The sequence below is a fragment of the Aquarana catesbeiana genome, linkage group LG13 (genome assembly GCF_042186555.1).
Source record: "Aquarana catesbeiana isolate 2022-GZ linkage group LG13, ASM4218655v1, whole genome shotgun sequence".
Taxonomy (NCBI): domain Eukaryota; kingdom Metazoa; phylum Chordata; class Amphibia; order Anura; family Ranidae; genus Aquarana; species Aquarana catesbeiana.
This window is the reverse complement of record NC_133336.1, coordinates 17,362,362-17,387,988: the sequence shown is the minus strand read 5'-3', so window position 1 is coordinate 17,387,988 and position 25,627 is coordinate 17,362,362.

The window sequence follows — 25,627 nt, the reverse complement described above, 5'->3', positions numbered from 1 at the left end:
AATACCTGGTGGTCCTGGATGACATCCCTGGTGGCCCTGGGTGGGCATCCATGGTCAGCATCCCTGGTGGCCATCGGTGGCATCCCTGGTGGTCCTGGGTGTGCATCCTTGGGGGGCTGTGCTGATAATCAATCAGCACAGACCCCCCCTGTCAGGAGAACACCCGATCGGCTCTCCTCGCGTCTGTCAGACGCGAGTGGAGGAAAAGCCGTTTAACGTCTCTTCCTGTTTACACTGTGATGAGTGTGATTGGACACAGCTGATCACGTGGCTCTTTATCCAGATCGGAGATGCGGTGTGTCAGACTGACACACCACATCAGCGATCGCCGCGCGACCATGGGTTATCCTGATCACGTCATATGACGTCCGGCCAGGATAACAGAACTATTTTGCGCACTTTATATTGCTATATGGCGGGCGGGAAGTGGTTAAAGATAGTCTGCTTTTAAACTGTGTTAAAAAGTGTTATATACACTGAGTTATCTTTAACAGTCTGAGAAGAGATAAATTCCCTGTCTCTTTACAACTAGGTGCCAGCACAACTGAGCATGCTCAGACAGGCAAACTACTCTCATTTTGACTCAAATGCCTTTTCTACCAAGAGTTATAGTAAATACAAAAATGAGCGCTGGGTTAAAAAGCGTTTTTTGAGAGTGAAAGTGAGAGTTATGTAGCCCAATGCAAGTTTCAGCCATTTATTCTAATGGTACAATTGTAACTTCTCCAAGTAAATACTTTTCATGTTGAGATGAAATGTATCTTTCTCTCAAAAAAAATGTCCTTGCAACAATGTTGCTTCTTCTTATGCCCCATACACACGATCAGAAATTCCGTCAGAAAAAACTTGGATGGTTTTTCCGACGGAATTCCGCTCAAGCTTGCCTTGCATACACACGGGTCACACAAAAGTTCTCTGAACTTTCGACCGTCCAGAACGCGGTGACGTTCAACACTACGACGAGCCGAGAAAATGAAGTTCAATGCTTCCGAGCATGCGTCGAATTGTTTCCGAGCATGCGTGATTTTTTACGCGTCTGAATTGCATACAGATGAACACATTTTCGGATAGGAACCTTTTCCAACTGAAAAATGGAGAACCTGTTCTCAATCTTTTGCTGGCTGGAATTCTGCCAGCAAAAGTCCGATGGAGCATACACACGGTCGGAATTTCTGACCAAAATCTCTCATCGGACTTTTGCTGGCAGAATTTCTGATCGTGTGTATGGGGCCTGAGACTATTTTGTTTTTAAGAATGCTAGAAGGTGTAATGTTTTCATGTTTTTGTAAAATATATTTTTCTCTGTATCTCTCACTTGTTGCTGTCCATCTCACAAAAATCTTTACCCAAACTCACACAGGTGTCCTTACAAGCCACAAACAATACCATTGCTGATGCAAATTTAAAATGAGTCACAATTTAGTGTGTTATTTCCAAATGATCATAATCTGAGCCCCAAAAATGTGATATGTGTACAAACATCAGAAATCAAAATGTCATTCCCAAAAATCAGTGGGTAACATCACTATTCTACACTCACACACCAAGAACCACCAAATATCACAGAATAAATCAAGAAGAAAAACTCCTGACTAATGTAATTCCACCACCTATACATCCAAAGAAATGCAGTATTTATGTGTAGGAGGGTTTCACATGTGACAGCACAGGGGCTAACAGGTTAGCACTTCTGAGTGCAGCACTGAGGTTCTGGGTTAGAATCCCAAACATGTTTGAAAAAAAAAAACACACAGGGTGGGCTCTCTGGGTGATGTCATCAGATGGCCACACCCAGGGGCGGACTGATAACTCATGGGGCCCCCGGGCAATAGGAGATTATGGGGCCTCCAGGCAGTCAGAGATTATGGGGCCACACAGTACACACACAGTATACAATCACACAGTATACACATACATGTATACACAGACAGATGTAAAAAAAACACAGATTTATACATACTGTCCCTGGTGTTACTGAGGCTGGAAACCCTGATGGGGCCCCCTAGTGGCCCAGGGCCCTTGGGCAGTGCCCGAGTGGCTCAATGGTCAGTCCGCCCCTGGCCACACCCCATGGCTAGATAAAAGATGCCAGACAGCGGGCGACAACACAACGGAGAAAGACAGCCACAGAAGAAGAGCGGCTTTTTAAAAAGTTTAGCGAGTAACCGGCGGTGAGGAAGAACACAATGGTGGAAGAGACGGCACCATGAGAGACAGCGGCAGAGCTATTTTACAATAAAGGACTTGTCCAAAACTGGCTCTTGTTTTATTTTTACATTTCACTGCTTTTTGGGGTGAATGGGTAGGGGTAGGATGTACTCGATACCCAGTCACATGGGGGGATCTGGGGGCCCCCTTGTTAAAGGGGGCTTCCACATTCCGATAAGCCTCCCGCCCGCAGACCCCACAACCACAGCCCAGGGTTGTCGGGAAGAGGCCCTTGTCCCCTTCAACATGGGGTGCACGCTGCTTTTTAAATTTTTTTTACAAAAAAAGCCGGCAATACATTACAACCGCGAGCAAGGTTAAATGAAATTTTTTCCTTTAGAAATGTCTTTATTACTGTGGCATTTTCGATACATTGCACAAATGCGCCACTTTACAAGCAGACTAAGGGGACCCCCCAGGCACAATATTTAAAGGAATATTTCATTTTTATTTTTTCACTTTAAGCATCATTAAAATCCCTGCTCCCTTAAAAACGATAGTTTAAAAAAAAAAAAGACATTATTTTATTTCAGAAAAAATATATAAATACATAAAAAGGCTGATAAAAAGGGAAGATACTGGAGAGTTTAAATAAGATGTATGGGTTTGTGCTTTTTTTAGATTCATACTAGATATGTGCAATTCGTTTCGTTCTGAATTCGTTTTTCAATGAATTTAGATAAATTCATTTATTCGGAAATATTGAATTAACGAAAACCAGTTTAATGTATTTTTCCGAATATTCATAAATTCGAAAATCCTGAAATTTAAAAACCCATACATTCGGAAAAGGCACCTGGTGGATCCCAACTCCCATTGTCGCGATGACGCTTTGCCTGGACCAACTGGACTTCAGCCCACTCTCTGCTGAAAATGAACTGCACTCCTGTGATCCATTGGAGAAGTACAGCCAAACGAGCTTTGGCTATACTTATCCTTTAATAAAAGACCACATAGACGAGTTCTTGCTGGAAAAAAATATTTTAAGCAACAGACAGCATGGATTCATGAAAGACAGAAATTGTCACACAAATCTGATTTCTTTTTATGAGGAGGTAAGTAAAACCTTGGACAGAGGGGTGGCTATGGATGTGGTATACTTGGACAAAGGGGTGGCTGTGGACGTGGTATACTTGGACAGAGGGGTGGCTGTGGACGTGGTATACTTGGATTTTGCAAAAGCGTTTGACACAGTTCCCCACACACGGCTCATGTGTAAGGTAAAGTCTACAGGCTTGGAAATATCAGTTTGTAAATGAATAGAAAAGTGGCTAAAAGACAGAATTCAGAGAGTCATGGTTAATGATTATTAATCTGAATGGTTTAAGGTTATAAGTGGTGTACCCCAAGGTTCAATGTTGGGAACCTTACTTTTTAATACCTCTATAAATTATATCGGGTCTGGGATTAAAAGTACCATATCAGTTCTTGTAGATGACACCAAACTATGCAGTCTAATTGGGCAACTAAGTGGCAAATGAGGTGTAATATTAACAAATGTAACGTTCTGCACTGGGGGTCCAAGAATATGCATGCATCATACATACTAGGATGAGTACAACTGGGGGAATCAATGGTGGAGAAGGATCTGGGTGTTCAGGTAGATCATATGCTTAATAATAACATGCAAAGCCAAGCTGCGGTTTCCAAAGTGAGCAAAGTCCTTTCTTGTATTAAGAGAGGTATGGACTCCAGAGGGAGAGATATAATTTTGCCCCTGTAAAAATCATTAGTAAGACCTCATCTGGAATATGCAGTTCAGTTTTGGGCACCAGTTCCCAAAAAGGATATCGGGAAATGAGAGAAAGTGCAGAGAAGAACAACAAAACTAATAGGAGGCATGAAGGAGCTCTGCTATGAGGAAAGAATAGAGGAACTGAATTTATTTACTCTCGAGAAGTGGAGAATAAGGGGGGATATGATCAACATTTACAAATATATAAGTGGTCCAAATAGTGAACTTATAATGAGTTATTCACTTTAAGGTCATCTCAGAGAACAAGAGGGCATTCTACGTCTGGAGGAAAAGAGATTTCATCTCCAAATACGGAAAGGCTTCTTCACAATAAGAGCTGTGAAAATGTGGAATAGACTCCCTCAAGAGTTGGTTCTGGCCAGCTCAGTAGATTGCTTTAAAAAAGGCCTGGATTTTTTTTTTTTTACTGGAAATGCACATAATATTACTGGATACTAATATTTTATAAGTAAAGTTGATCCAGAGAATATCCGATTGCCTGTTGGGGGATAATGGAGGGATTTTTTCGCCTTCATGAGCAAATTGGATCATGCTTTGCTGGGTTTTTGTTTATCCTTCCTCTGGATCAACTGTGGCTATAGGATTGTATATATGGAGGTTTTCTCTTTGTGTGTGTGTTTTTTTTTTCTATGTTGAACTGGGTGGACTTTTGTCTTTTTTCAACCAGATTAACTATATGAAACTAAATTTTGCGTGAAAATTGGTAAAAGTGCAAGTAAAACTTGAATCTGTTACAACAACCATATGAACATTCCATGAAGAAATTAAGTGTTTTTGGATGGCATAGGCCGTTTAAGGTGGGTCTGGAAGATGTCCACTATGATGTAAGCAGACAAAAACACAAAGAACAGATGTAAATATGGACAGAGTGTGAACCCTCGTACGCTCAGATCGAAGATTGCGTGTGGGAATGATGACAGAAGAATTAAACATGAACAGGGAAACAGTGAAGCAGATTATAACAAAGGATTTGTGAACGAGGAAGATTTCCGTAAAGATGGCGCCTCAAAATTTGACACAGGATCAGAAAGAACATCACCTTCAAATTTCATCCGATCTTTTGAAGAAGGCAGAGGTATCTGATAGGGTTATTACCGGTGATGAAACATGATGCTTCCAGTATGATCCGGAAACAAAATACTAGAACATGCAATGGAAAAAAAGAATTCACTGCACCCAAAGAAAGCCCCCATGTGTCATTCTCAAAACCATGCTGATGTGTTTTCTTTTATCACAAGGGGATAGTTCACTACGACTTCACAGAATATGGTTTAACAGTCAACCAACATTGTTACTTGGAAATTCCAAAAAAGGTTATGGGGATCTGTTCGGAGGAAAAGACCGGAACTCTGGCCTGACAAATGGATTCTCCACCATGACAATGCTCCTGAACATAATGTGTTAAGTGTTTGAGAATTCCTGGCCCAGAAATCCATTACGAAAACTTGACCAACCACCTTATTCGACTGACCTAGCACCCTTTGACTTTTGGCAGTTTCAAAAATTAAACAATGCCTTAAAGGACACAGGTTTGGTGACATTTGATGACCTCCAGCGCGCCATGACAAAGATACTGCATAGTGTTCCAAAAAACAAATTCCAGGAATGTTTTCGGCAGTGACCCAGTCGTCTAGAAAAGTGCGCCAATTCACAATAGGACCACTTTGAAGGTGACAACAGCCGCTAGTGTATAGGTAAGCAAACTTTTTTTTTTTACAGTCCATTCTGGGAATTAAATTGTCACACCTCATATATAGACTTTTCTTAACACAATACTCAAATACATCAGTGTTTTCTTTCCCCCATATATACCTCAAGATTCATACTTGCACCTTATTAGCAATTCACCTAAATCAGCCAAGCAGAAATTTTAATTATTGAATATCCATGTCTGTGTGTTACCTGAAGACTAACCAGGGAACCGTAGAAGATCCAAGGGGAAACCACTTGGATTTCTTGGAAGCACTTAGACTTAAAATGAACTAATACTGTATATTTGACATAAGGTTCACTTGAAGACTTGAGTTTGCTGAATACAGTAGAGGTTAAAAATGAACGATTTTTTTTTCCCTTCTTTTTAGTGGCTGAAGTTAAACTTGACAATGACACTTAATTATTACCCAGTAAACATAGTTATGAAAGTTGCAGACACAACACGTAACAAAGCCAAGGTCTCCCATTAATGAAGTCCAACAATTATAAAGCAAAATGAGATGCTGTAAACATGCCGTCATTGTTTCACATATCATTTGAAGCTAACTTCCAGGGCGACATGTCACCAAGGGTCACCGTACTAAGCGTTGGAAACATTTCCTTTGTAGAAATGAGGAGAAAATGTATTCTATAAGAAATAATGACCTGCACATTTCGCATAATGTAAGCCGGAAGGAAGCATGGAAATCACATTTATAAAGTCCTTATAGGAAAAGGAGTTAGTAATATAAAAAAATTTTATACAAAGAGAAATAGAGATACAGATAAAGAGGAATGTGATCAGCTAAATACATTCCAGATGCACCAAAACAAAAGATGGACAATTTGTCTTGTTTAGAGAGCAGCCACAACTTGCATAGAAGAAGCCTGTTTCCTGCCAACATGCTGTAGGTCATAGGTAGAGCTTTCCATCCAGCATGGAGCATGAGCTTTGTTGATTGGGGGGGGGGTGGTCATGGCCCCTGCAGTGAGACCACTTCTTCCACACAGAGAGCAAAGGTCCATCTCTACAGTAAGCTGGCAGTGAAAAGTCTTTTCTACTCAGGACCTGGTTACTTTCTAAAGAAAAGAAACTTTGATGAGTCAACCAGCACTTGAAGCCCTGATGAAGGGGAAATGCTATGCCTGTGCCTTTTGAAATGTGTTGGATTTGTTTTTGGACTTTTATGATAAAATACATGTTATAAAATGTCCCCTTCTCCATTACCACCAATGTCTTTCATCAAATTTACAAAAAGTTCACCTATAGATTACATTTGGTTCATCCCAACCCCTGTCCTGGAAACACTGCAACTGAACTGTTATTGAATATTTTGGTAACCTGATTATTCTCAGTGTTTCCCTTCAAGTTCAATAAAAAAAAAGGCACACCAAAGTGATGGACGTGCATTTTCGTCTTCACCAGAATTCTCGAGGGTGGAGTTGGGCCCCAAACCCCAGTGGGTCCTAAAACTCTTTGTTTTAACTGTCATCAGCTTGCGGCCCAAGGAATTGCCCCACCAGGGGGTAGCAGTTACAGCAGGGCTACAGAGCACAGACGGAAGACCCAAGCACAGTCAGGATCAAATAGGGGTCTTGATGGACAGCAGAAAGAAAGTAGTTAGACAATCAGAGGTTGCAAATGAGTAGGCAGTGCCTTAGGCTGGAAATAAGAGAATAGTCAAATTTATATTGGTCTTGGTAGGTGGCAAGCTGAGGGTAATCAGACAGTAAGAGTTTAGCAACAAGTAGAGGGTAAACTGTGCTGGAGACTAGAAAATAGTTAAGTTCAGGCAGGGGTCTTGGCAAGCTTTGGGCAGAGAGTAGTGAAACAGTCCATGTTGGCAAAAAGTAGAGTGTTAACTAAGCTAGAAACAAGAGAGTAGTCAAGTTCAGACAGGGGTCTTGGCAGATGGTGGGCACAGAGAGGTTTGACTGTCCAGGTTGGCAACCAGTAGGTGGTAAACTGGGCTTGATATAAGAGCGTAGTCAAGTTCTGACACTGTTCGTGGGAGGCAGAAGGCAGAGAGTAGCCAGACAGTCCAGGTTGGCAACAAGTACGGGGTAAACTATCTGAAGATGAGACAGTAGTCAAGTTTAGGCAGGGGTCTTGGCAGGCGGTGAGCAGTGAATAGTCAGACAGTCCATGTTGGCAACCAGTAGGGGGTGAACTAGGTTGAAAACAAGAGTATTCATGTTCAGGGAGGGGTCTTGACAGGCAGCAAGTAGAGGGTAGTCAGAGAGTTCAGGTAGGCAATGAAGAAGACCGACGATTAGAGAATAGTAAATCAATCTAGGTCAGAAACAACAGACAAAAGGATGAGTGATCCAGGGTCAAGTGATATACTGTAAAAAGTAATAACTGTTAGGGATGAGCTAATATAGAAAGTAAAAGTTCAGTTTTTAGGAGGAGGCAGGATAGGTTTCCCTGTGGAGATGGGGAACATCTAAAGTTGGACTGAGTAGGATATATCTGGACAGATTGGGCCAGGGAGTTTCAAAGGATGGGAGAGGCACTGGGGAATTTCTGGCATGGGAGGATGTGACGAAAGAGCTAGAGAGCAGAAGATCTTAATAGGAGCAGAGAGGATGGTTTGGGTGATGCTTTGAGACAAGGTTGGAGATGTAATTTGGTGCAGAGTCATGGGTGGCTTTGTATGTTGCTAGCATTTTGAAGTTATTTGTTGGGTGATCAGTAGCCAGTGTAGGGATTGGCAGAGAGGGGTGGCAGACACTGAGTGGTTGGTTGGTAAGGTGGATGAGCCTGGTAGCAACATTCATGATAAACTGAAGGAGTGTAGCACACCCCCTTAGGGCTGCAGATGAACTGGGATCCCCCACCCTGCACAGCTAGGCACACCAAATCTTTCCAGGCACATCAGAGACAAAGAACAGCCTGTGACTTTGTTTTTGTGGTTTATTGAGGGTTAACAACTGGGGCGGGATTGGCAAATTATGGGATGCCCACTTGACTTTATCAACAACACTTTAACAACATCTTCAGGGACATCTTCCTATACACAATCTATATACAGCCTCCTTGACACTCCTCCTGCACCATAGGTGTGCGCAGCCTATTGCATTAGGGTGTGCACCCCAAATTATTTAAAACATGGACGGTGTTAGTAGAGCAGTGGATGGTGTCAGTAGAGCATTGGACTTCTCAGTAGGGCAGTGGATGGTGTCAGTGTTTTTTTATTTTTATTTTACTTTTTAATTAATTTAAAAAAAAAAAAATTAGGAGCCCCACTGGGGGGCTTTGGTGAAATATCAGCAGGGAGAATGTGTGCCTCACAGGGTGATTAGGGTGTGCCCAGGCACACCCGGCACACCCCCTGCGCACGCCTATGTCCTGCACGTTGCTTGCTTGCAGAACTCAAGCTAGATCACTGAATATGAATCTGACAGACAGAGTCAGGTTTAGCAATTTTCTTTTGCAGGTAGGAACTCAAAGCCCCTTGTTGTGTAACAGTACTTAGTGACCAGCTTGCACTCTTCCTCTTGTGGCTACTGGTCCCAGCACCATCTCTTCAGGCACTGCCAACCCACCTGGCTGCAGCAGCCCAGTTTACTAGCCCTCCTGGCTAACTTTCCTCCACAGTCCTCCAGACTATCTCTCTCACCAGCCCACCCGGCTGACTCTACAGGAGATCTCCCAGGGAAGGGATGAAGAATTGGCACAACGCTGCCTTCGTGGAGAACTGGCTATGTATGGCAGTCTCCCCCCCCCCCTTGTAAGTCCCCAGTAGTGCTACTCTACTCACACTGTCCTCCACTTGCTCCCGTACCTCCAGGAAGGGCTTCCTGTGTGTGTTGTGGCAAGATCATTCCAGCACCCCAAGGTCACCCCCCCAGACTAGGGGTACCTCAAAGGGGCCACCAACAGCCTCCACTACCTCCGCTACAGGGGGTAGCCTGTGTAAAGGTAGGCCAAATAAGAGGGAGTTGCAATAGTCAAGGTGAGAGATAAGCACAGAGTGAATTGGTAGCTTTGTGGTATCATTTGTTAAGAAGGGGTGAACTTTGGAAATGTTATGGAGGTTGTAGGTGGGGCCAGTCTTAGGTACCTTGTATTGGAAGAGAATACTAGCACACAGTACTAGCATGCTGATGTGTTTATATAAATTGTCACAGTCTATCTAGTCAGATAACTGACCTTCAGCACTGGTATATGCAAGCAAAAGAACATACAGTCTCAGTATTTTACAGGACGTTTTACTGGAGGGCGGCTTCTTCTTGTAATAGGCTATAGATGCTCAGGCAGTCTGTACCGGCTCCATATCTCCACACTTGCCTACTGAAGTGGGCACTGTAAAGAAAAAGCCTTGAACTTGACTCTGACCTAAACCTTGTTCCTCACAAGCAGGTTCCTTTCCCTACCACATATTCACCAGAAGTGCACCAAAATGATGTGGGTTTTTTTTAAAATAATTCCCTCATCCAAGATGGCTGCCGAAGACTCATGAGAACTCAGTGGCCACTTTCCCCTTTCATGACACAGTATGGAAGCTCTAAAAGACCAATTTTCCTATGAAACTGTCCTTCCCATGCAATAATGGCACAAGGCCATCTATTGGTGGGAAGGCTAACTGCACTTGCCTACAAGTTGAAGGAGGCAAGATTTTAGACAGTGATTGAATGTGAGAACGAAAGTCCAGATGGTCAAAGTCCAGGATTACAGCGAGCATTAGGGAAGGGACTGATAGCTGTGCCATTGCTCTTGATGGAAAAGTTGGGAAGGGGGTATGGAGTATTCAGCATTAACTACTTCCCGCAAACTGCCGTCATTGTACATTGGTACTTTGACGCAGAATACCGGGGTTATGGCAGCAGATAGCTGGTACAGATACAGCGAGAGCAATAATTCTAGCAAAAGATCTCCTCTGTAACTCTAAACTGGTAACTTGTAGAAATTTTTAAAAGTCGCCTATGGAGATTTTTTTGGGTCAAAGTTTGTCGCCATTCCACGAGCGGGCGCAATTTTGAAGCATGACATGTTGGGTATCAAGTTACTCGGCGTAACATTATCTTTCACAATATAAAAAAAAATTGGGCTAACTTTACTGTTGTCTTATTTTTTAATTCAAAAACGTGTATTTTTTTCCCCAAAAATTGCGCTTTTAGGACCGCTGCGCAAATATGATGGGACATAAAGTAATGCAATGACTGCTATTTTATTCTCTAGGGTGTCTGAAAAATGTATTATATGTATATAGTGTTTGGGCGTTTATTCAACGGTTTTAAATTCCTGGTCAGGAGATCTCTCTTTTCACCTTTCAGTGGTAACTATACCTTGTATATATGAAATTGACTACATGTTGGAATATCTCCTTCTTTTGAGATGCTAAATATATCTCTTTATAGCAAACCAACCCCCTGAAGAAGACTATATGGGTCGAAACGCGTCGGGGCATCATCACAACAGACTAATGATATGTGATGCTGTAACCTTCTGTTTGCTTTCTGTAAATGTGAAATGTTTTTCTTATCCCTTAACCAGATTATACTGTTTGATACAGCAACATACCATTGCCCCTACATGTTTCCAAAAAATACTTTTATATAATGCCTTTCTAAATTACCTGTATTGCTGTTTTAACGCCCCCTGGGGGAACCTTCCCATGTTACATATAATGTTTGGGGGTTTTAAGTAATTTTCTAGCAAAAAAAAACAGATTTGAACTTTCCACAATGGGTAGGTAGTTTGAAGGCACATCCCCAGCCTGGTCAAAGGCCGGTGCTTAACCGCTTCCTGACCGGCGCACGCCGATGTACGTCGGCAGAATGGCACGGCTGGGCAAATGGGCGTACCTGTACGTCCCTTTTAATTTGCCGCCTTGCCAGCGCATGCGCGTCGTCCGGGAGCTCGATGAGTAGGATCGCGGGTCCCGCGGACTTGATCGCCGTAGGGATACCTGCGATCGTCTCACGGAGAGGAAGAACGGGGAGATGGTAATGTAAACAAGCATCTCCCCGTTCTGCCTAGTGACAGTGTCACTGATCATAGCTCCCTGTGATCGAGAGCTATGATCAGTGATGTGTCACAGCTAGCCCACCCCCCCTACAGTTAGAAACACTCCCTAGGACACACTTAACCCCTACAGCGCCACCTAGTGTTAACCCCTTCACTGCCAGTGACATTTACACAGTAATCAATGCAATTTTAATCGCACTGATCGCTGTATAAATGGGAATGGTCCCAAAATCGTTCCGAAATTGTGCGATGTGTCCGCCATAATGTTGCAGTCATGATAAAAATCACTGATCGCCGCCATTACTATTAAAAAAAAAAAAAATATTAATAAAAATGCCAAAAACTATCCCCTATTTTGTAGACGCTATAACTTTTGCGCAAACCAATCAATAAACTACTGTATCAAATTGTATTGTACTTGTACTGTCTACCCTCAAGTTGTAAAGCGCTACGTAAACTGTTGGCGCTATATAAATACTGTATAATAATAATAATAATAATAAAGGCTTATTGTGATTTTTTTTAACCAAAAATATGTAGAAGAATACGTATCGGCCTAAACTGAGGAAAAAAATGTTTTTTTTATATATTTTTGGGGGGATATTTATTATAGCAAAAAGCAAAACAAAAATGCGTTTTTTTTCAAAATTGTCGCTCTTTTTTTGTTTATAGCGCAAAAAAATAAAAAAACACAGAGGTGATCAAATACCACCAAAAGAAAGCTCTATTTGTGGGGAAAAAAAAAAGACATCAATTTTGTTTGGGATCCACGTCGCACGACCGCGCAATTGTCAGTTAAAGCGACGCAGCGCCGAATCGCAAAAAGTGCTCTGGTCTTTGGCCAGCAAAATGGTCCGGGGCTGAAGTGGTTAAATACTTTTCAGGACACTCCTAGCTAGGGTTGTCACCTTTTCCTCCAGTCAAACCCGAACACTTCAGCGTTGCACAGCAATTTTTTTCATAATATGCATAGATAAGCTATATACCTCCCCAGTAGTGCTACTCTACTCACACTGTCCTCCACTTGCTCCAGGAAGGGCTTCCTGTGCGTGTTGTGGCAAGATAATTCCAGCACCCCAAGGTCACCCCCCCAGACTAGGGGTACCTCAAAGGGGCCACCAACAGCCTCCACTACCTCCGCTACAGGGGATAGCCTGTGTTTCTGACAGACACTTAGCAGGGGGAGTCACAATCACGACCCAGCACCTCCTTTTTTACCACCTATATTCAACTGGTCTTAGTTGTGGGAAACTTCACTCAACTGTTCTGAGACCGGGACAGAAACTGTCGAAAAGCACTTGCCGCTCGTTCCGTGAATAAAACGCCAAAAGCGCAGCAGGCTGTTGAAAAAAAGGCGACGTACGTTCTGTGAAGTCCATTCACCTGACACAAAACACGGAATGTTCCCGTGAAATACAGTAAAGGGAACGTTGCCACTTTTTCTTTTTTTTTCCTCCTCCCCAGATGGCGAGCTTTTAATTGACCGCCCAGCCAGCCCCACAAAAGTCTTCCAGAAAAGCCTCGCGGAAGGGATTCTTTCCCCGCTCGCGTGAGTCGGCTGTGTGCGGCACTCTTCATATCTCTAAATATAAATCAGAACAATACATATATTTTATCCATTTAACAACTTCTGGCCTTTGTGTTTGCTGATCTGTATCTGGCTGGTGTTTGAGCAGAAGGTTTCGGAATGACATTTATCCGTTACCATGGCAACCGAAGAGCTGTATTCCATTACTTTTTAAGCTTGTTTCTTGCTGACTGCTTGACATAACATGTCATGTCAGGTGCTTTGGTGGCTCAGCGCTAAAGGGCTGAAAAAAAATATTGTCATTAGAAGTTTCCGTTTTTTGGAGTGTGGGCAGTTCAGAAGTCACTAAAGTTGTAGCTTAAAGAAGAATTCCAGGTATGGATATTTTATACATTTTCATGTACTCTACCTGTGGGGTCCCTCTAGAATCTGAAAAATCACTGTAGTAGACCAGTGCTACTACAGCGCTACTACAGTGATCTCCACTGGCTTCCGGGTCCTGTGCCGAGCAGCTACCATGCTGCAACTGTGAGGAGGAGGTTGGCCACCGGGCATGGGTGCCATTCGGAGAATTCTTTGCATTTTCTCCAAGAATACAAGGCTTTCTGCGTGTATCATGTGTGTGTATATATATATATATATATATATATATATATATATATATAGCTCCCAACTGTCTCTGATTTCAAGGGACTGTCTCTGATTTGGAGCAATGTCCCTCTGTCCCTCATTCCTCCTCATTTGTCCCTCATTTTGGTCTGATCTATATAGTTGTATATAAAATGCACTTTTTATCTTTCAAAAAGTGTTTCCCAGTGCTAAACCTTTCATCCAATTTTCTAAATTGCTGCATTTGTACATTTTAAAAGCCAATATAATGGAATAGTAGTGGTAAAAAAAAAGCACTTGTGGATTTAATTAACCTTTTTTGGGGTTAATTCTCCTTTAAGGGGGTGTGGTAGGGGGAGTGTCCTATGCCTACATACATTTGCTAGTAGGTGTCCCCCCATTCCCATCTCACAATGTTGGGAGGTATGTATATATATATATATATATGTATATATATATATATATATACTATACACAGTAGGAAAATCTGTGCCTTACCTGTACCCCTGTATGCCTAGATTTGTCATCAAATCCTAAATTAGCAACCCCCACTCTCTCATTGTGCACCCCCACACCCTTAATCCCTTCATATTGTGTCCCCCAACTGCATAAACCCCCCAAACATCATGCATCCAACAGTCCTACCCCCCCCCCCCCCGGCTCACTGGTTGTTGGAGGAATTCCAGTGCATGGCATGCCTGTTGGCGGTGTGGTTCCAGGGAGGAGAAGAGAGATTAGAGCCATCCTCAACTGCACTGAGAAGCACACCTACCACACACTCGGTGCAGCTTGCTCTCCTCAACTCCACCCACTCTGACCTAGAACTGCCCATCTGATCCAGCCTATGAGGAAGAGAAAGAGGAGGAAGCACGCCACTGATAGGACTGTGCACATACCAATCTTTTGTGAAAGTAAAAAGTTAGGGTATATTGGCGCTACCTATAGACATTAAATACTGGGATAGCCTATACATATATACATATACATATATCCCAGTATTTAATGTCTATAGGTAGCGCCAATATACCCTAACTTTTTACTTTCACATACTGTACAAGGTACCTTATTAGGGACTTTGTGGAAAGGGAGGCAGCAACCTGTGCTTTCTGATCCTATAGCCAGGCCCTAAAGCGCAGTTTTTTTCCATTTATATTACATACCAATCTTTTGCCTCTTCTCATCTTGAATCCCTACTAATTTTGCGCCCCTAAAAATGTAGACTGTCTAATGCCTCGTTTCCACTGAGTGGATCGGTTTGGTTCAGTTCGGTACGGTACGCTATTTTGGGTGTTTCCATTATGAAAGCGGCCCATACAACCGAACCGAACCGTTCCATTCAGGGTCCTGCTTCAGATGTGGGGCCATAGAAAATGGAACGGTTCGGTTAGGGCGGAGCTACGATACATTCCACTGATTGGTGGACGTGTGACGCCATGCTAGGCATTTTTTCTAAACCCACGTATGGCCCCTGTCGGTCCGATTTGCAGTGGAAATGCTCGCCTGAATAGGCCGGACCATTCTAGGCCTTCCAAACCAACCCGAACTGATCCGCTCGGTGGAAACGAGGCATAAGGCAGCCTTTCTCAACCTTTTCAACACAGAGGAACTCATTACTTTCCGGACTCAGGGAACCACTGCTAAAAATTACTATATCTACAACTCATGATACATTAGTGTGATGGTCAGTGAGAGTAATGCTCCTTGTGGTCATTGGGAAGATTTATCCCCTTACAGATAGCTAAAAATATCAATGGTGTTAGTGAGAACTTATCTGAGAGGCAGAAATTGCTCATTGCTCAAGGAACCCCTAGGAACCTCCGGAGGAACCCTACGATTCCATGGAACTCTGGTTGAGAAAGGAGCCTTAGAGAGGAGCCTTAGAACTAACCCGACCAGTCTTGTCTGGATGGACACATGTATAAAAGCCAGCAGGAGACCAACATTACTAAGGCTCTGATGAAGAAGGGTAACCTTTGAAACGCGTTAGCCAGCAGTAGTCCGTACGCCTCCTTCCTGGGACCTGGAAAACTGCTACCACTGGACTATTTGCCTCTGTGCCATATACAATGCGATTTTTTCTTCGACCTTTGTGAGTAGATTTTATCTTGCTTTTAATTAATAAATCTGTCAAGGATAATGCACTAGGCTGGTGCGCTCTTTTTCTTTCTTTTCATTTAACTCTGGTTGAGAAACCCTGGTCTAAGGTGCCCATGTCAACAGACGGACACCCTACAAAGTGTTCTTGCTGGGAACGGAGTCCAGGATCCCCGAGCTACCAATGAAGGGATATAACTACAGGTCCACTGTGCCCTCCAAAGGATACTCCAGTATCCTTTAGATCAGGGGTCTGCAGGGGTCTCCACTTTCTAAACAAAGGGCCAGTTTATTGTCCTACAGGCTTTACGGGGGCCGGACTGTAGCCAGCGGGAGTGGAAAATTTTCGTGGCATCAGATGGAGTGAACATCACCACATTTGATATTAGGGGGAAGAATCGTGCTCCATCATTGGTCTCACTCTCATTCTTAGTGTCAGATGGAGAACCGGTGCCCCATTGTTGATGTCAGTCAGCAGAATAATGTCTCGTATCAGTGGGGGTAATAGTGATAAAGACAAGCAAAGGGCCACTTCCGGCCACAGTTTGGAGACCACTGCTTTAGATTGAGCAAATGTAATAAATCCCATGAGCTATACTTTACATTAAATACAAAGGGCCAGAGCTGCCTATGTAAACCTTTTTTATAAAACATTTTTACTGCATTTTTTTTTTTTTTTTTACTCTACTCTTAAGGTCACGCTGTGATTGACACAAACAAAATTGAAGGAATTAAGGTTCCTACTCCTGGTGGGAAATGTTTTAAAAATGTTAAATATTAAATACCAAGCAAGTGCAAGGCTTTAAATAATTCACTGAAATTATAATAATATTTAGTTATCCTCACAACATTCTAAAATAAAAAATAGCGACGAGCAAATGTTTCGCCGTTTCGATTCTCCAGTTTAATGTATTATTAAATTATTGTAATGAGGCGAAAGAGGAGCTTCGTCTCCAAGAGAGTGCCCCCTACCTAAAGGAGATGTGCGGATATCTGTGTCATTTTCTTAGTCCGTGCAAATACATTCCTTTGGAATTTTTCATAATTACAGTTTTTAACCAGTAGATGGAGCCCTAATACTCCATTTGCATGTTTACCAGGCTAACTGTAACTGCAAAGACTGTGGTTAAAGCAGAACTACTGCTCATATCCCCTCCAGCAATGTGATGTCCGAACGCTGACATGCTCAGGTCTTCTTTTAGGTTTGGGATCTTCGGCGATCATGATTGGTTGTGCTTGGAGGATGTTACACACACGTGCATCCACAGAAGTTTATTCATTCTGGCGGACAGAGCTGCTGATAAGGCAGTACAGCCAGCCTTCCTGTACCAGGCCTTGGCCCCATCAGTTCAAAAGGGGGGCCCGGACTTCTACCAAGCAGGAGGGAAGGTTGTATTGTCTTACATAGTTACATAGTAGGTGAGGTTGAAAAAAGACACAAGTCCATCAAGTCCAACCTATGTGTGTGATTATGTGTCAGTATTGCATTGTATATCCCTGTATGTTGCGGTCATTCAGGTGCTTATCTAATAGTTTCTTGAAGCTATCAATGCTCCCCGCTGAGACCACCGCCTGTGGAAGGGAATTCCACATCCTTGCCGCTCTTACAGTAAAGAACCCTCTATGTAGTTTAAGGTTAAACCTCTTTTCTTCTAATTTTAATGAGTGGCCGCGAGTCTTATTAAACTCCCTTCTGAGAAAAAGTTTTATTTCTATTGTGGGGTCACCAGTACGGTATTTGTATATTGAAATCATATCCCCTCTCAAGCGTCTCTTCTCCAGAGAGAATAAGTTCAGTGCTCACAACCTCGAACTTACTGCCAACTCTTGTGGCTCCCCCTGCAGTGTTACTGGCTTTTCCTCCTTTTTCCCCTCCAGCTGGACTGAAGGAGGATCAGTATCTGTCCCCTAACCCGCCTGCTGTCTGGGCCCCCCTGTGTGTTCACCCTTCCCCTGCAGCGCTGAGGTGGGCACACAGGGGGATTGTTTCAGGATGGCGAGTAGGGGGGGCAGTAAATACGTCCTATTAAGCGGCCAACTGAATGAACACAGTGAGCGATCAGTACTGATCACTCCTGTGTCCATTTATCACCGAAGCTTAGTAAACACCATTTACTATGCTTCAGTTTGTGCATGACCAGGAAGCTGCTCAGCGCAAAGCACTTTCTGTTCATTCACTGTCCAGAGCTGAGGCTGCAGAGCAAAGAATGTTCCACTTAAAGGAGGCCTTCACCCCAAAAACAAATTATTTGCACCTGGCTCTAGACCCCTCCCTCTCCCACAATTAGACAGCTGTGCAACACTTCTTCCTTTTCTCACCTAGATGGGAATGACCATAGGCGTGCGCACAGGGTGTGCCAGGTGTGCCTGGGCACACCCTAATCATGTTGTGCTGTACAGATTTCCCCTGCTTCTTGGATGCAGAGAAAGAGACTGGGGAATCTCTGTCCTCAGTCCCTTGCTCTGTCCTAAAAGTGAGACATCAGGGGACTGATATTTCACCAAAGCCCACCAATGGGGCTCCTAAAAAATTGTAAAAAAAAATAAAAATAAATAATAAAAAAATGATTGTAAAAAAATATTGTAAAAAATAATAAAATTGTAAGAAGGTTATAATTAAAAAAATATAAAAATAAACTACTGACACCAATCTCTGCCCTACTGACACTGTCCACTTCTCTACTGACACCAACTTCTGCCCTACTGACACCATCCACTGCTCTACTGACACCGTCCTCTGCTCTACTGATACCATCCACTGCTCTACTGACACCGTCCTCTGCTCTACTGACACCGTCCTCTGCCCTACTGACACCGTCCACTGCCCTACTGACACCATCCACTGCCCTACTGACACCGTCCACTGCTCTACTGACACCGTCCACTGCCCTACTGACACCGTCCACTGCTCTACTGACACCGTCCTCTGCTCTACTGACACCGTCCACTGCCCTACTGACACCGTCCACTGCTCTACTGACACCGTCCTCTGCTCTACTGACACCGTCCTCTGCCCTACTGACACTGTCCATTGTTCTACTACCCATATATACACACACGCATGTATGTTTGAGCTTTGGGGTGCACACCCTAATACAGTAGGCTGCGCACACCTATGGGAATGACATTGAGTTCGATTTGACAAATGCACAGATATGCTGAATGGCTCTGACCCTCCTTCGGGACCCAGCAGAGCCCTTCAACACATCTCCCCACATGTGGGCTTTTCTGTATGCATGCGCAAAGACAGTGCAGTTATGAAGGCCCCGATCTTTGGTTGAATGGGCATGAGCGGGGAAGCTTGGCATGTGCGTAGATGTGCTGCAGGTCTCTGCCAGTTCCCAAAGGCCAGGTAGAGACCTTTGGCAACCACACAAGTGCGCAGATGTGCTGAATGGCTCTGCCCCGCCTTCGGGACACAGCACATCTGCACATGCGTGGGCTTTTTTTGCGAGCATGCGCAAAGACAGCGCAGTTATGGAGGCTTTGATCTGGTTGACTGGGCATGAGCGGGGAAACTCGGCATGTTCGTAGATGTTATGCAGGTCTCTGCCAGTTCCCAAAGGCCAGGCAGGGACCTTTGGCAATTTAACGAGTGCGCAGATGTGCTCAATGGCTCTGTCCCACCTTCAGGACACAGCACATCTGCACTTGCGGGGAGTTTTCTGTGAGCATGCGCAAACACAGCACAGTTATGGAGGCCTTGATTTTTGGCTGACTGCACATGTGTGTGGAAACTTGGTACATGCGTAGATATGCCACAGGTCTCTGCCAGTTCCCAAAGGCCAGGGGGAGCCCTCTGGCACATCTATGCACACCCTAGACTTTCAAAGATGGTGGTGCCAGTAAAGGGGAGAGGGTCAGCATTAAGGGGGCTGAGGTTCCTCTTCAAAGAGAGATCAATACCAAAAACTCAGATTATACACATAGCTAAATCAACAGAGCAATGACTCCTCATCCCTTTTTTTGGACAGCTCTATACAGAGTTTCAATTAGGGAGAGACAGCCTGAAAGGAAAAAGCTTCTGCTGTGGTTTCTCTTTAGGAAAACTCATAGTGCTCTGTGATACCACTAGGTGTATTCTGTATGTAAATGGTAAGAAAAACAAAAATACAGGGGTTGCACAAAAATATCGAAACACTACATGCTTTGCAGGTGTGAAAGTGATGACATGCTTTGCGTTGAAAGCAGAAGTGATGTAACATGGGTCGGTAGGTGGCATAAACGCCAAACATATAAAGAACACTAGACACACAACTAGATTAATACCGGCCACGGCCTTGTTTATTGTTTTTCACAAATATAATCAATTAACAATCCACCATATCACTTTTAATCAATAAATACGTTAAAAATCAGCAGGTCGATCTTCAAATATTCCTCTGGCGACTGGCGAAGACCTCCCTCAGCCTTTTGCTTAAATAGGGGTCCTGGGAATTTCTGGAATGTTCTGGGGTGGATCAGGTGACCTTAAATTACCTATCCTAGAGGACCCCCTAGAACTTCCAGAATATTCCCAATCAGCAGACCGTTTTTGACCTGTCACAATACCCCCTATTGAAATCAATCAATGGGGGGCTTGAAACTCCTACTGCCAACATCCCATGAGGGAAAGTAGGCCCTAATCCTCTTTTGAACTTCATAAGCTCACAGTTGAGCTGCAATTGCCAAACCACTAGTGGCCGATATTAATGCTCAGAAGAGGAAAGAATGGTGCAACACCCATAAATCGTGGACTATTGATCCACAAAAGCTTCACACTGTTCCCAACCACCGGACGTGTTTAAGTGTGGCAAAAACCATCCCAGGCTTACGACCAGGACTGTCAATGGTAAAGCATGGTGGCGGCGCAATCATGGTTTGGGCAGCCATATCTTGGTATTCTGCAGCCTCATCATCATCTTGAAAGGTATAGTCAGTGCCAGCGACTATGTACAAATTCTGTCTAACCATGTGCATCCCATGGTGCAGACATGATTGATTTGCCGAAGACAACGCCATTTACCAAGATGGTAATGCTCGGATTCACACTGTGATGTCAAATTGTGGTTTGACGAGTATGCAGACAAAGTCTCATGCCTTCCTTGGGCGCTGCAGTCGCTGGACCTCAATATCATAGAGCCATTATGATCAATTTTGTAGAACAAGGTTCAGGCTTGTTTCCGCCTCTGGAATCTCTGCGAGAACTGGAATGATTTTTGCATGAAGAGTGGAATCAGATTCCGCAATCCACCAGCCAAGACTTGCATTTGTCAATTCTCAGGAGAATTCAGGCCGTCTTGGATGTCAAAGGCAGTCCAACACCATACTAGGCAGCAATATTGTTCTCTTGCCTGGTGTTTCCAGATTTTTGTCCAACCCCCGTATATCAACCATCAGGCTTTCAGTTTAAATCAGCTACATACATTCCAAATGCCACAAAAAAAAAGCTGTGCAAAATCCTATGGTTCACTTTAAGGTCTGGTTCACACCTATGCAGATGGCAGTTTGTATAATCCAGGTGCATTTTGCGTTTTTCAATACACGTTTTTAATCCACTGAAGTCTTAATTTTTGTAAATCAAAAAGGTGTTTATTGAACAATTTTACATAGCTTCCATTGTACAAGCATCATACAGTAATATACATTCATGTGAACGGTACATTCCAATCATCATTTATTACCGAAAGCTCTATAACATTCCAGTGCTCTACCACTCTATGGTCAATAATCTTTTAAAGAACCTCATGCCCCCCCCCCCCAGTACATTGTAGCAGTCTGGACATTACCAGTTCCTTAGGACTCAGGCCAGGGGTGTCCAGCCATGGTGCCCAAATCCTCTCAAATCTATTAGAGCTGCCTCTATGTTGGTAAATGCATTTTTCCATATTCAAGGTGTTACCCATATGCGTTATCCAAGATTTCACTGATGGCGGCAAAGCCGATTTCCAGCCAAGCAATATAAGTTTGCGTGCCTGGAACAGTGCCCTAGTGAGTGCTATTCTAGTCATCTCTTCCGGGACATTATCTTCTAGGACTCCTAATATACAGTGAATTGGGTCTAGGGGAATGTTAGTCTGGAACACTTGATTAAGTGTCCCCATAACCTCACTCCAATACCTATGGAGTTTTGGACATCTCCAAAGTAGATGAATGAGATCACCTTGATGTCGTTCACATCTACTACATAAAGGATCAGGCCTTCTACTCATTTTATAAAGTTTAAGTGGGGTGTAGTGCACTCTAAGTACTATATATAGTTGGGATACCTTTTGGGCCACATTAAGAGAGCATATATTAATAGATTGTAGAACTTCTTCCCATTGATCTCCCGTAATTGGGCCTATATCCTGCTCCCATAGGGATGGTGCCCTAGTCGGGTGCGCTTTTAAGAGTTGCATCAGTAACATTTGATAGCAATATGAGATAAATCCTTTAGTTTCTGTGCTGGACTGTATCAAATGAAAAATAAAGGTGGTTGACAGAGTCCAGGGAGCAGCTTTTCCCTGTGTGTCCGCCGCATGTTTGAGCTGGATATAGGAATAGTACATAGTATTTGGCAAGTTATACTTAGCTTGTAGCTCTGAGAACGTCATCAGCCTGCCATCTCTAAATATATGGGATAAGAGAATAACACCAAAGGATTGCCATTTGGGACCCTGTTGCAGCTTTGCTAACTCGACGTACGAGAGATTCCCCCATATTGGACTATATTCCGTGAAACCTGTCACTTCTTGCAGCTGCCTTCCCTTGTTCCAAATTTTCTGTATCATAGTGAGAGTGGGTGTCAGTTTGTTGGACTTGTGAAACAACTGGGCCTCAAGGCCCATCGGGATTGTTTCCGCTCCTGTCCCAATCAGCATTAACTGCGCCGACGAGCCAGTCGGGTCCCGGGCCATGGAGCCAACCAGATGCTGCAGCTGAGCTGCTATATAGTACAGCCAAGGGTTGGGTACTGCCAGCCCTCCGCTGTCCTTAGGGTTATGTAATTGTTCCAAATTGATTCTAGGGGTGCCCGTACTCCACAGTAGTCTTCGGAAAAGAGTGTTAACCACCCTAAAAATCTTTAAGTGTATCACTACTGGGGAGTTGTGTAAGAAATAGAGTAGCTGTGGCATTAGTATCATTTTTATTAAATTTGCCTTACCTGCCAGTGAGAGTTTGAGCCTGTTCCATGTATTAATTTTGTCCCTAAATCTGGACAGCAGGGGGTGTATATTTTAAGGACAATATTCCGCTAGTTTAGGTAAAATTTGTATGCCTAAATATCTGAATGATGACGTTACCGGAACCGAGCAGGAATCTGGCAAATTCACCACTCCCCCCTCGTCCAACAACATCAGAGCCGACTTAGACCAGTTAATTGTCAGGCCAGAAAAGTGGCCGAATCCGGCAATGATTTTTGTCACCTCCACCAAAGACATTGTGGTGTCCCCCAGGAAAAGCATCATGTCGTCAGCATACAGCATAATCTTTTCGTGGAGGTCCCCATATTTAAAACCCGTGATCCCCTGACTGGCCCTTACCACAGCCGCCAATGGCTCAGTGGCAATGGCAAAGAGCAGGGGAGACAGGGGACATCCCTGCCTTGTGCCTCTGCTCAGAGCAAACGCATGAGACATCCTACCTGACATTTAACCCAAGCTATGAAGCGATTTCCAAACCTGGATAGAACTGCCCAGAGATATCTCCAGCCCACACTGTCAAACGCTTTGTTGGCATCTAGGGATAGCAAAGCCCTGTTCCCCTCATTATCCGACTGTAACTGCATATTTAGGAATAGGCGTCTGGGGTTGGTGGTCGTGGATTTTTGCGGCATAAAACCGGCCTGATTGGGATGTATTATGGAGTCAATGATCCGGTTGACCCTAAGCGCCAGGACCTTAGCCAGGATTTTAACATCACTTTGAAGTAGAGATATAGGCCTATATGAGCTCGGGGTCAACCGGATCCTTCCCAGATTTCAATAATAAACTACCTTCCTTAAGAGAGTCATTGAACACTTCCAACAGGTGTGGCATTATCCACCCGCCATACTGGGCAAAAACTTCCATGGGGATACCATCCTCTCCTGGAGCCTTGCACGTGGGAAAGGAGCATGCCGCATGTTGTAGCTCTTCCAATGTCAGGGGAGCTTCCAGTGATTGTCTAGCCTCCTCAGGCAGAGAAGGCAGATCAATCCCCGAAAGGCATATCTCTAGCTCGTTATCTGTGTAATCATCCCTCGCTCCATATAGATCCTTGTAGAAGGATGCTAGCTCAGATAAAACTTGATCCGGGTCATTGACCACATTCCCACTGGCCGTGCGAATCAATCCAACTGCCGGGGACAGTTGTTGTGACCTAGCTATTTTTGCCAACAGACGTCCCATTTTTTCCCCTTCTTCATAAAATGCCTGCTTGCTAAAAAACCTTTTGCGTTCTGCCTGGCGGCGCAGAGCTTGCTCGTTTTGATCCAGGCATGTCGCAGCATCTTGCGCATTCTCAAAAAAGTGGTTCTGTCCATTGGCCGTCACTCTTAGCTTGGCTGGGAACATCATTGCATAGGATAATTGCAGCCTTTGTAGCCTCTTCTTAACATCTGCAAATTTCGATCGCCTGCGTTGTACTTCGGCGGAGAAATCAGGGTAAAATGAGATTTTGGTGCCGTTATGTTTGATGTTGCCCTTTTCTCTGGCCAGTCTCAGTATCACCTCCCGGTCCTTGTAATTCAGGAGCCTGGCCAACACTGATCGCGGGGGGTTCCCAGGAGGAAGACGGCGTGGGGGCACTCTATGTGCCCTTTTCACTATGTAGATGGGAGAGAAAGCTTCTTTACCAAAAACTTCCTGTAGCCATTCTTCAATAAAAGTTGTGGGGTCACGTCCTTCCACTTTTTCAGGGAGTCCCACTATGCGCACATTATTGCGTCGTAGACGGTTCTCAATTTCTTCAGTTTTACTAAGGGCTTGAAAGGCATTTTGAGTGGCCATCCTGACATCTCTGTGAAGGGGGGGCAACTGGTCCTCCACATCGCTCACCCGACCCTCCACTGCTGTGGTTCTTTCCCTGATCTTTTGTAGATCTTGGCGCATAAGGGACACTGTTTCCTTCAGACCTCCAAATTTCTCCTTCAGATCATCTACTGAGGCAGCACATTTATGCACAGCATGCAGGATTTCACTCAGAGAAGGCTGGACATTGTCCTCTGAGGGGGAGTCAGATGGATCAGACATGAGATCCTGCTGCATGTCTAATGGCACTGTGTCATCTAGCATGCTTGTATCTTCCCTGTTAGCCAGCTCAGAGGTGTATAAGGGCTGGGGGGAGCCATGCAGGGGGGAATCAGAGCGTCCAGCTAGCTTTTGAGCATAGTAAAGCATGTCCCTGGATTGCTCCTTGTTTTTAGGGAGTTTGCTGGACTTACCCCCCTGTTCGGATTTCTTCTCTAGGCCGCGCTGTGCTTTAGGAGGCTGAGACCGGCCGTCGCCATCTTGGTCAGCTTGGGACACCCAGGCCTCGGTCTCCGTTCGGTTCTCCTGGGCCATCATCAGCTCCGGACAGTTAGCCAACAGCACCGGATGTCTCCAGGAGGTATCAGGCAGCTCTCTGGGGCAAAAACGGGCGAAAGCGGTGGTGAGGAAAGGATATTAGACAGGATCATCAGCGGGAGCTCCATGCAGCAGGTCTGCTCACATGCCTCGTCAGGCCACGCCCCCCATTGAAGTCTTTGGAACCAATAAACAAAAAAAAGGTCCCTAGCCCTTTCCATAAAATGCACAGGTGTGAACGTGACCCATAGGAAACA